Source organism: Alosa pseudoharengus, unplaced genomic scaffold (assembly GCF_046254945.1).
Source record: "Alosa pseudoharengus isolate Yale_2024_CS ecotype anadromous, Long Island Sound unplaced genomic scaffold, YU_APseudo_1.1 YU_APseudo_1.1_scf_21, whole genome shotgun sequence".
NCBI classification, from domain to species: Eukaryota; Metazoa; Chordata; class Actinopteri; order Clupeiformes; family Clupeidae; genus Alosa; species Alosa pseudoharengus.
The window spans coordinates 2,421,175-2,431,239 of record NW_027468674.1 but is presented as its reverse complement, the minus strand read 5'-3'; positions in this window follow the sequence as shown (position 1 = coordinate 2,431,239).

Sequence of the window (10,065 nt, the reverse complement as noted above, 5' to 3'; positions counted from 1 at the left end):
AGGCTACTGTGATGTAGGCTAGTTAGCTGTAGTGGGTAGGCTATACTGTGATCAACCCCAAATGTATCCTAGTCTATTTTAAGTGGGTATACTGAGATGGTGAGGCTTTTTAAGTTGGTATAACCTACTGAACAGTCCTGCATATGTAGGCTACACTAGAGCCATAGAGATGGCTATAGATAATGTATAGGCTACACTGTCGGCGGCCATTTTGCAACACAGTTGATCGGATAGACGATTCAAGTGAATAGACCTCTGAATTTTGCTTTCAAAAAGCTGAGATCCGGTAGCCTATCTTGCAATTTTTGCTATGGGAAAATAACATGGGGAGAGAATTATTGCACTCTCCCGTGGACGAAGAAGTCTGAAATGCAGACATTTTGCTCAACACATGTTTGTCCTCTGCCTTCGAGTGGTAGGCTAACTGTGATCTTCAACAGGCCTACGTTAAGACAGCAACTTAGATTTTTGCTACCCCAGACCTAACTTGCAATGTAACTTGTCATAGGTAGTTAGGTTAAATTAACACCCTGATCTCCTTATAGGCAAAGATGGCAGTTTTGGTTCCTTTTTGTAGGCGAACTTCAGAGGTCTGTTGGGAAGCATACAGGAAGGGGCGGAATGTGTGTAGTAGGCTATACACAGCTGCCATACTGGCTTTACAAACTAAGCCCATGCATTTCTATGGATGCTGTGTCTCCCCATTAGAAATTCTCTGGGCTACAATACAAAAATCAAGTCAAAAGCTGGGCCAAATATCCAGTTAAGAAAATCTGGTTGTGTACAGATGACTGATTGCTGCAATACTATCAATAATAGTTTTCTCTATATGGAAATACTGCTTTGCTCTACTACTGGCTCACAAAAACGTTGTTCTCTTAACGTAGATTCATACACCAAAGCTATGGAAAAATGTCAGCGGCTGATGGACACTTCTAGCATTGAGGCGGAAGAAGATGCGAGCGTCCACAAAAGGCAGTGCATGGTCACGTGATGGTAAGACCTCTTAAATACAGACTACATTATTTGCACAATTCAAATATTCTTTTTGCAATCAGTGCAGATTGTATGGTCTTTTATTTCAGATGAATCCGTTCTGCAAGCAAGAAAGCATTCCAGGATGGTGCGTGTGCCTGGAAGCCCTGTCTGTAAGTTAACATTTATACATGTATTATTTAAGAAAACCAGTTGAGTCATATTTCCTACCATGGAACTACTGACATTCATGTTTATTAACCTAGTGCATATCATGTTACTGTTCTGATGTATTTGTCTCTTCCTGCCTTTTATTAGGTCAGCAGATGTCACTGCCTCCACCACCTGCATGTGAGTTTTTCTTTTTAGCGATTGTTTAATGTAACAGCATAGGTTTATCTTTTGCAAATGTCTTGTGCAAGAAACCTACCATAAATTAACTGACCAATATTCATATTTACTTTCTTTTTAGATGAGTCAACACCACACAGGCAACCAGCTCATTGCCCAGAGCTGGATGGGTCTATTATAACGCCTGCCACTTCATCTTGGGACCCAGTTGAAGGTACAGTGTCTTTGAATTTTCCATTTCCAAGTAAATACAATTTCATGACAAGGAACTTGAGAGTAAGTAACTTTTTTGTTGTTGTAAACAGCACAAATGACTCATCACACAGAGGGAGGTGGCTTGGCCATGGAGACGGAAATAAGAGGTAAGAACACTCACTTAATTTGTTCACATATGCAGGTATATAATGTATTTAACAACTAAAACTAACACCATCCATTTTCCATAGCAATAAGGACAACCATTACCGCATGGCATAGCGAATGGACGCATTTGAGGAGAAGATGGATGAGCTGCTCATGCTCTTAAGGAGCTCCCAGTCACCTCCCTCTGCTCCAGTTGATGACATATTGCTGTCGTCCTGCTCGACAGTCACTGAGCTGCTGGAGAGGAGGAACAAAATGCCCTCCCTCCAGGACATGTACTCTGGGACCTAAGCGGGCAGAGAACATCACCAAAGACTCCACATATCCTGCACACACACTCTTTAACTTCCTCCCCTCTGGCAGGCGCTACAGATCCCTGCACACAAAAACAACCAGACACAAGAACAACTCTTTTCCCACTGCCGTCACTCTCCTGAACTGCAGATAAGTGGGGTCATCCCCACTTTGACCGTTTACCTGCCCATTACATACTTTATCATTCCAATATACGTCTTGCACTCTACATTTGCACTATTACTTTGCACTCAACAGCCCACTCCATGTGTACTTGTATTGGTATTATGTCTTTGTATATTGTGTTGGTATCTGCCACAATGTATATTGTTGTCTATTGTACAGTGTGTCTATTTGTTGAATGTAGCACCTACCAAAGTCAAATGCCTTATGTTAATATACTTAGCTAACACTAAGTCTAATTTATATATATATATATATACAGTGAGGCCTTTTATATTGTTTTTTTTGTCTTTTGATAATTTTATATTAAAGTTATAAGTTCCATCGATTTTGCCTGTTCATTCTTTCCTGCTAATATATAATAATGCATTCCTGCTCGTGCTGTTTAAAGTAATTGGTATGCAAAGGTTGCAATGTTAGGGGAGGGTTCCCTAAAGGTTGCAATAGTAAGGGAAGGGAACGTTCCCTAAATGTTAGGGAACGTTATGGGAACAGTTAGGGAACGTTAGGGGAAGGTTTCTAAAGTTTGCAACGGTTGGGGAACGTTAGGGGAAGGTTCTCTAAAGTTTGCAACCTTTAGATAACGTTAGGGGAACGTTCAGGGAACGTTTTATATAACCAAGAAATAACGTTTCCGGAACGTTCAGCAAACTTTCCATGGGAACCAAAACTTGCTCAAAAACTAACCTTAGGGTAACGTTTGGGAACCAAAAACTAACGTTTCCGAAACCAAAAACTATGGTTCCCAGAACGTTTTGGAAACCATAAATTGTTAGCTGGGATGCTGGTGTGCGGAGTTGTATTGAAAAGAATGGAATCTAATGTAAATGAATGTCGAAAGCAGAGTGCATCGCAAATAGTAGCAGCCAAAGAGGAATGTTGATAACAGAACAAGTGACGGTGAAAAAATATTTGGCGGCACACAACTAATGCGTCAGCCTAGGCTACTACTCTTTGGCCGGCTCGTTAGCCCAACCAGAGAATGTCTAATAAGGAGAGAACCTTCACTCTCGGAACTCTTCCGGTGTGGTACTGCATCTAGGGGCGCTCACGGGCGAGTCCAGAATGAATGGAGGTCTATGGAGCTGTACCCCTCAAAATCCACTTTTCTCAGGATATAATTTTTTTTCAAGTAATTTGAATATTGTATTCGAAAGGGGAGGCAAAGACAATATACTTGGTTGAGTATTTATATTTATACTATAGACTATACTGTATTATATTTTTTAAAGTCACTTAATTGTTCTAAAAAGCCTTTCAAACGTGCCAATGACGTCATTCATTAGCATGATCATAGCATAGCATAGCATCAATGCTAGCGTGTTATGGGCAACAACGACCCAACCTGTAAGAAAACGAAAGGACACGACTCCCGGATTATTTCACTTTTGATTGAAAATCCATATCCATTTTGCGAAAAATAAAATAAAATCTGAGGGTTTCAGTTGTTGAATAGGTGAAAACAACAAATGTAGCCATGTAGCTCCATAGGACCCCATGTATTTTGGACTCGCCCGCGATCGCCATCTAGGTGAACTCTGGTGAACTGCAGCCAAATTCGGTTTGTATGGGATTAATAGAGAGTGGGGAGGCTCTCCTTAGAAGGGCTCTGGCCCAACCAAGTGTGTGCAGCATGCCTTTACGTAGCCTACTAACGGCGCATCATCATAAAGATACATTGATCTGCATCACGCCCCATTTTAGCGGAAAACATGTTAACATTCATTGAAAGACAGCTAATCACACGTTGACCTTACATCTAGTTATTAATTCACAGGACATTCAATCATTTTACTAACACGGTAGTTATGAAGAATTATGTTTATGTAACTTACTCATGTCGAAACGATGTACATTACCAACCTAATTCGTTTCCCCCATGTATTATACACATTTAGCATGTACACTTACCATAATATCCCATGCAAAACGGTTAGCTTGCTAGCTAGCTAACTGTGGAACTTCAGTATAACATAGCCAATTATCTCACCTAGTTGTAGGAAATAGGCTACGTTCATATTACAAGTGATAGAATGAATGTGTGACTTATGTTTAGGGACCGTTCGTTATTTATAAACGGGGTCACCGGAGGAAAATAGGGGAGGGTCATGTCTTTTTATTCTTTGTTGAGGGGAGGGTCACCTAACTTTTTTTTGTCTAGGAGGGAGGGTCACCCATTTTTGTATTAATGATAACAGCAAAAAATCAAAGTGGCTTGTTTGATTGTTGATTTCTGTCGCCATATAACGTTCTCTTTCGTTCCATAGCTGTCAACATTGAACAATGAAAATGAGGGAGATTTCCCGGGTTTCTCACGCAAAATACGGAAAATGTCAACATTCGTCCCCATTAACGTTGGAAGGGTTGGAGCAACAAAGTAGCCTACTTTATTCACGCCTAACAGCCTATATCCATTTGGTCAACTTTATCCAGCCCTAAAAAAGCTAAATTTAACTTTGGTTTACTTGTAGTTTACCGTGTAGCCTAACTTTAAACAGTGTGCATGCTTAACACAAAGCACTTGTGCTTCATTCATCCACACATCCAGCTCCTAACGTTTTGACAAGCATTTCTACCAATTGACCTTGTTCCTGTCCATCTCTAGCTTTGCTGTCTCCATTCTTTCTGTTTTTGTTGTTTGCAAAAAAATATATAGTATTTATTGGTAACCAGCAACAAGTGCAATTTCTTAATTGCTGTCATTCTCTCTCCTACCAACAAAAATGTGTTAGGCCTACGTTCCAAGTAGCAGTGCGTAATTCTGCTTCATAGTTGAACAAATACATTTGGTCATATAAATAGCCAGTTTATGGTCTACAGTGTAGTTGGTAAGTTATGGTAGGCCAACTTGGAGTGAATATACAGGGGGAATTTTTTGTCTAGCTGAGTAGCCTGGCAGGTGCGCACGTAGGCATAGCTACAGCCGAACACCGCAAGCGCTAATGAATCTTGCTCTCACGACAACCACGTCATTAACTTAAATAGGCCTAGGTTAACATCACTCTGAGTTCGCATTCAAGCAAGCAAAACGATGATTTGAATACATCTGTTTCACTGGAAGGGCAAGGGGTAACAACAGGACAACACAGACAGGCCAGAATGCAGGACTAATGTTATGAGTATTACAGTAATATGGGATATTCTACGGGAAAATATTAAAACGGCAAGACAGCAGGGAAACGTTAAAATGATAAACCCGGAAAAAGTTGGCATGTTAGATATTTTTCGGTCCCTGTGATTATTTGTGAAATTGTGCAAACGGCCTTTTCAAGTCATTTGAGATGGAAGGAGTGTAGCAAGCTCCCAAATTGACGCTCGTCTGAGAGCGCCTAGAGACGAGTCCATAGCAACAAGTTCATGTGTTGAATTTGTTATTACCCAGTGTGCTTTGTTGAATGGTCTCAATGCTTTATTGTTTTATTTCATGTGAATACTTACTAGAGGAGTAACTTTTCAAGTAGGCTAATGCAGTTGCAGGAAGTGTGCATTTAGTTTCCATGCTTATTGTGTTTCCACAACAATGTTAGGGAGTAAATCTACTGAAATGGCCACCATCTTGGTGAAGTGTGATGTGTAAGATCAGAAAGCAGAGGTTGATTTTAGGACTGTAGCATATGTCGGTGTGTTATCATGCCGCGTAAGAGCGTGGGCGGAGGACATCGACAATAGACAGGGGAGGGTCATGTCATTTTTGAAAATGCTGCTGGAGGGTCGTTGAAAATTATTTTGCAGGCAGGGGAGGGTCATGCAACTTTTGATCGAAGCACTCAAAATCCCTCCGGTGATCCCGTTTATAAATAACGAACGGTCCCTTAGTTGATGTTATGACATGTAAAGTTAAGCTTGCTGAACTTAAATATAGTCAGCCACAGGCATCTTGACTGTGCGATACATTCGTGACACTCCTGTTAGTAAACTGGAGAGAGCAAAACATAGGAATATGGTCACATTAATCCCATAAACAATTTCAACTCCACTTTGATGCAGCATAGATTTCCATTATATCAGTCATCTTCCCCCTAAAAGGGGGCGTGTATGCAACACATACAACGTTCCATTCCATTCGTCAGTGCGTATTGTTTAGTTTCCGGTCTGGCTAGATCGGTGTGGTGTTGTAGTTGTTCTAACGTTACTAGTTGTTGCAAAAGCATGTGAAAAAACTACAAAGTTTGTTACACCAAAATGAACTTTAATCTCGGATAAAAAAATTGACGCCGTTAAAATAGGTTTCCGTTAACGCTGTTAATAACGCGTTTAACTGACAGCACTAATTTTTAAGTCAAATACATTTTCATTTCATAGTATCTGCATTGGTTCTGAACTTTTCAACCGTAAATCCTAGAATTGGATCAGATTGAAAGGACATATATAGAGTAGATCTATTCACAGGCCTTTACTATGGCAATGTTCGGATGGTGTCAAGTAAAGTTCAGCAGTCATTGCACACTACATCAAAAGTGTTTATTTCCTGATCTCCCAAAATGAAAACACTATGGAGCAGTCATTGCACACTACATCAAAAGTGTTTACTTCCTCATCTCCCAACAGTAAACTCTGCGCCACACCCATGTTCAGTCAGGTCTTCTCCATCTCCTCCTGACCTGGGCTCTCTCTTCCATCTCCTCCACACCTAAAAGAGAAATATGGTTTAGCACAATTATAATTGCCTTAACAGTGTTTTTAGTGTGTATTCAAACCTCAAAACCCCATTTTCAAACTACATTCAGAAAACCTCTGAAAGTTCTTGCAAAATCAACCTAATGCCTCAAAACAGTTGTACCTTTGCTCCAAATCAAGCACTGTCTTCAGATCGTCTCAGTAAAAGTTTCTTATAATATAATCTGTTAATACACGGCATATATCTATATTATTCTTACGTATAATGTTACTGCTACTACACTGCACATATCTGTACATGTTGTTCATACATAGCCATATTTATAGTCTGCTCTTATAAGGTTACTGCGAATACACAGCACATATTTATATTTAATTTATATTACTGTAAACCAACTGTATACTACTGTCTACACTGCACTATATATCCTATCCTGTCTATGCACCACATGTCTATACTTTATACAGTATATATCACATTGCACTTTTCTACTTTTTTGCGTTTAGACTGGTTAGATGCAAACAGTATTTTGTTGTCTTTGTACTTGTACTCTGAACAATGACAATAAAGTTGTCTAATCTAATCTAATCTAATCTCACAAAGCAGTCAAAATGAAAACAGAGCATTCATTACACTACATCAAATCACAGTCTTCAGGGCAGCTTAAAGCTCTATACTCCTGGAGAAATGTATTCTATCAATGTAAATGTAAAGTGCATTTTGCATTACTAAAGAAAAGGAAAAAAGATTTCATAACTCAGTGGATTCACCATTTACTGTAAATTTAGTACAAAATAAGTAAACTACTCTTAAGGACACATGGATAGGACATTATAACACCCTCCAACTATGTCCCGGCGCACTGCCAGTAGGACCAATCCTGTGAGGGCCAGCCCACTGCCAGTAGGAGCAATCCTGTGAGGGCCAGCCCACTGCCAGTAGGGGGAGCAATCCTGTAAGGGCCCTATGAGTATATTCACACATCTCTCTTATCACTTCTTCAGTTCAATCAACAAACTGCTCAAAGTCCTGTCTTACTTGCACACAAGTAGGTTTTCATATAGGGTTTTTTGTAATCCCAGAGGAAAGGAAAATTAAAAATACTGAGAAGAAAGGACATTTTAAAATGAGATCCTTCCTTTGTTTTAGCGTATAATTGAGCTAAATTTTAACATTTCTTCATATTTCTTAATTTCAACTCTTCAAGTTCAAGTTTTTGTCCATCTATTCTTTTACTCCTTATTCTATTTCTCCAAAAAAGCGGGTTGGGAAACACAGGACAGAATTGTAATCTCTAAATAAGACCTGACTTGTTTCTGTGAGACAACAAGGCAACATTTCCTCCCATTTCTAGATGGGACAGTGCTGTCACTGGGAGGAGAGGCTAGAGATCTCGCAAACACGCTTTTTGCTTGCTTGTCTTTTTTGGCAAATTGGAACAATTGGAACGTGAACTCATAAATAGTCTAATGGCCAGGATTACACACGGCCTAGTGTGTACATGCAAAGCAGCATCAAACGGTGTATATACAGTTATCACAAGTGTTTGTTTTTGAGATATGTTGGCGCATTAGTTCTGGTTCCTGCTGCCCTTTAAAAACTGGGGCCGGTTTCCCGATAGCGTTCACTCTTAGCGAGCTACGAAGACTCCAAAGGTGACCCTTACCAAAGTTGTTTACCTTTATAGTCTTGGTTCCAGAACTGTCCCTTAAGAGTCTTTTTACGAAAAGTTCCTTACGTTCGACGTACAAGGCAATGTCCAGATTGCTAAGTTGCAGCTAAGAGAGTTCCAGACCACTGTTATCAACAGACGACATGCGAAAGACATTCATAGGAAAGTACCTTTCCGGAAAAGCGTGAAAATGTTTTCCATGTGTAGCTCCATTAGCAGACATGCTTACGGTACATAAGTTGATAAACCCATAAAAAGTTAAGAGTCATGTTATCAAGTATTTTTCTCAAGAAGCCGAGTAGCTCTGTTAGTTAAAGTCAAGCCATGTGTTAGCAGTGTTAGCTATCGAGACACGTGGTAGCCATGTTAGCTAGCAGCATGCTTTCGATACATTTCTTACATCAGATAGAGACATAACTCATTTGTTGCATTATTTACCATTTAACAAAGCACTTAAACAAATATGTGCACTTACATAGATAAAAATGTACTCACCTTTGAATTCCGAGTAATTCGATTTCCAAGACGTGAACTGTGAACATGTGGGCTACACGCTACTATAGATGAATGTAGTCATTACGCCATCACACCATCACGTTATTGAACGATATTAACATTCGGGCCTTTTCTTATGGTGAATCTCAAATGAAGTATTTTGAGATATTGTATAGCTGTTGTTTAGTTTAATGTTCTGTTGAGTCTGCATTTGTCATGTAAGAAATATTGAAACCAAAAATATTTGGTTTTATAAAGCATTTGCTGTTGTGAATACCATAATGTACAGCACAGGAGAGATGTCTCTCTCTCTCACTCACAAACACACACACACACACACACACACACACATCCTTACTCATGCAACCTTGGTTATAAACTGATTGATGTGCAATTGCATCATGCTCTGTGCCTATTCTTTATTGATGTATGATGATGTATTGACTATTGATGCCCCTTATTGGCACTTCTGGTTTTTATTAAAAATATGTATTTCTTTATGAGATTTTCCTTTTTCCCAGGATACATTTGCTCCCATTCAAGGATGGATTTCCCTCATTGTTTACATTTTGAGATTACAATAAATGATTAAAATATTGCTTTTATACCTGTTTTTTGTCAACTTTACCAGGGGTGGCAATAATTCTGGAGGGGACTGTAATTGTGGTAGTTATATCTCTCTGTTAATGCTATGAAGGTGACTAAGGAGGATGCAATGTATTAGAAAATATAAAAAAATAAAAATAACATAGGCCCACATAAGACAAAAAAAAACATCCAAGAACATGTCACTCAAAAATATGATGGGAGGTGGTAGTCTAGTGGATAAGGAGCCTGATGAGTTTTGGTTTCAATTCCCGGCTTCCACCATTGTGCACTTGAGCAAGGCCATTAACCCTGAGTTGCTCCGGGGACAATGACCCTTGTAATATAATTGACATATGTAGGTCACTTTGGATTAAAAGTGTCTGCTAAAATGAATAAATGTAGAGGATGATGTTCACTTATCATAGACGTGAACAACATTTCAAACACTCCCAAAACATATGCACTGAACACTGAAACATGGGGGTTACATTTATTTGTTAACACATAATTGCTTGATTTGTGTTAA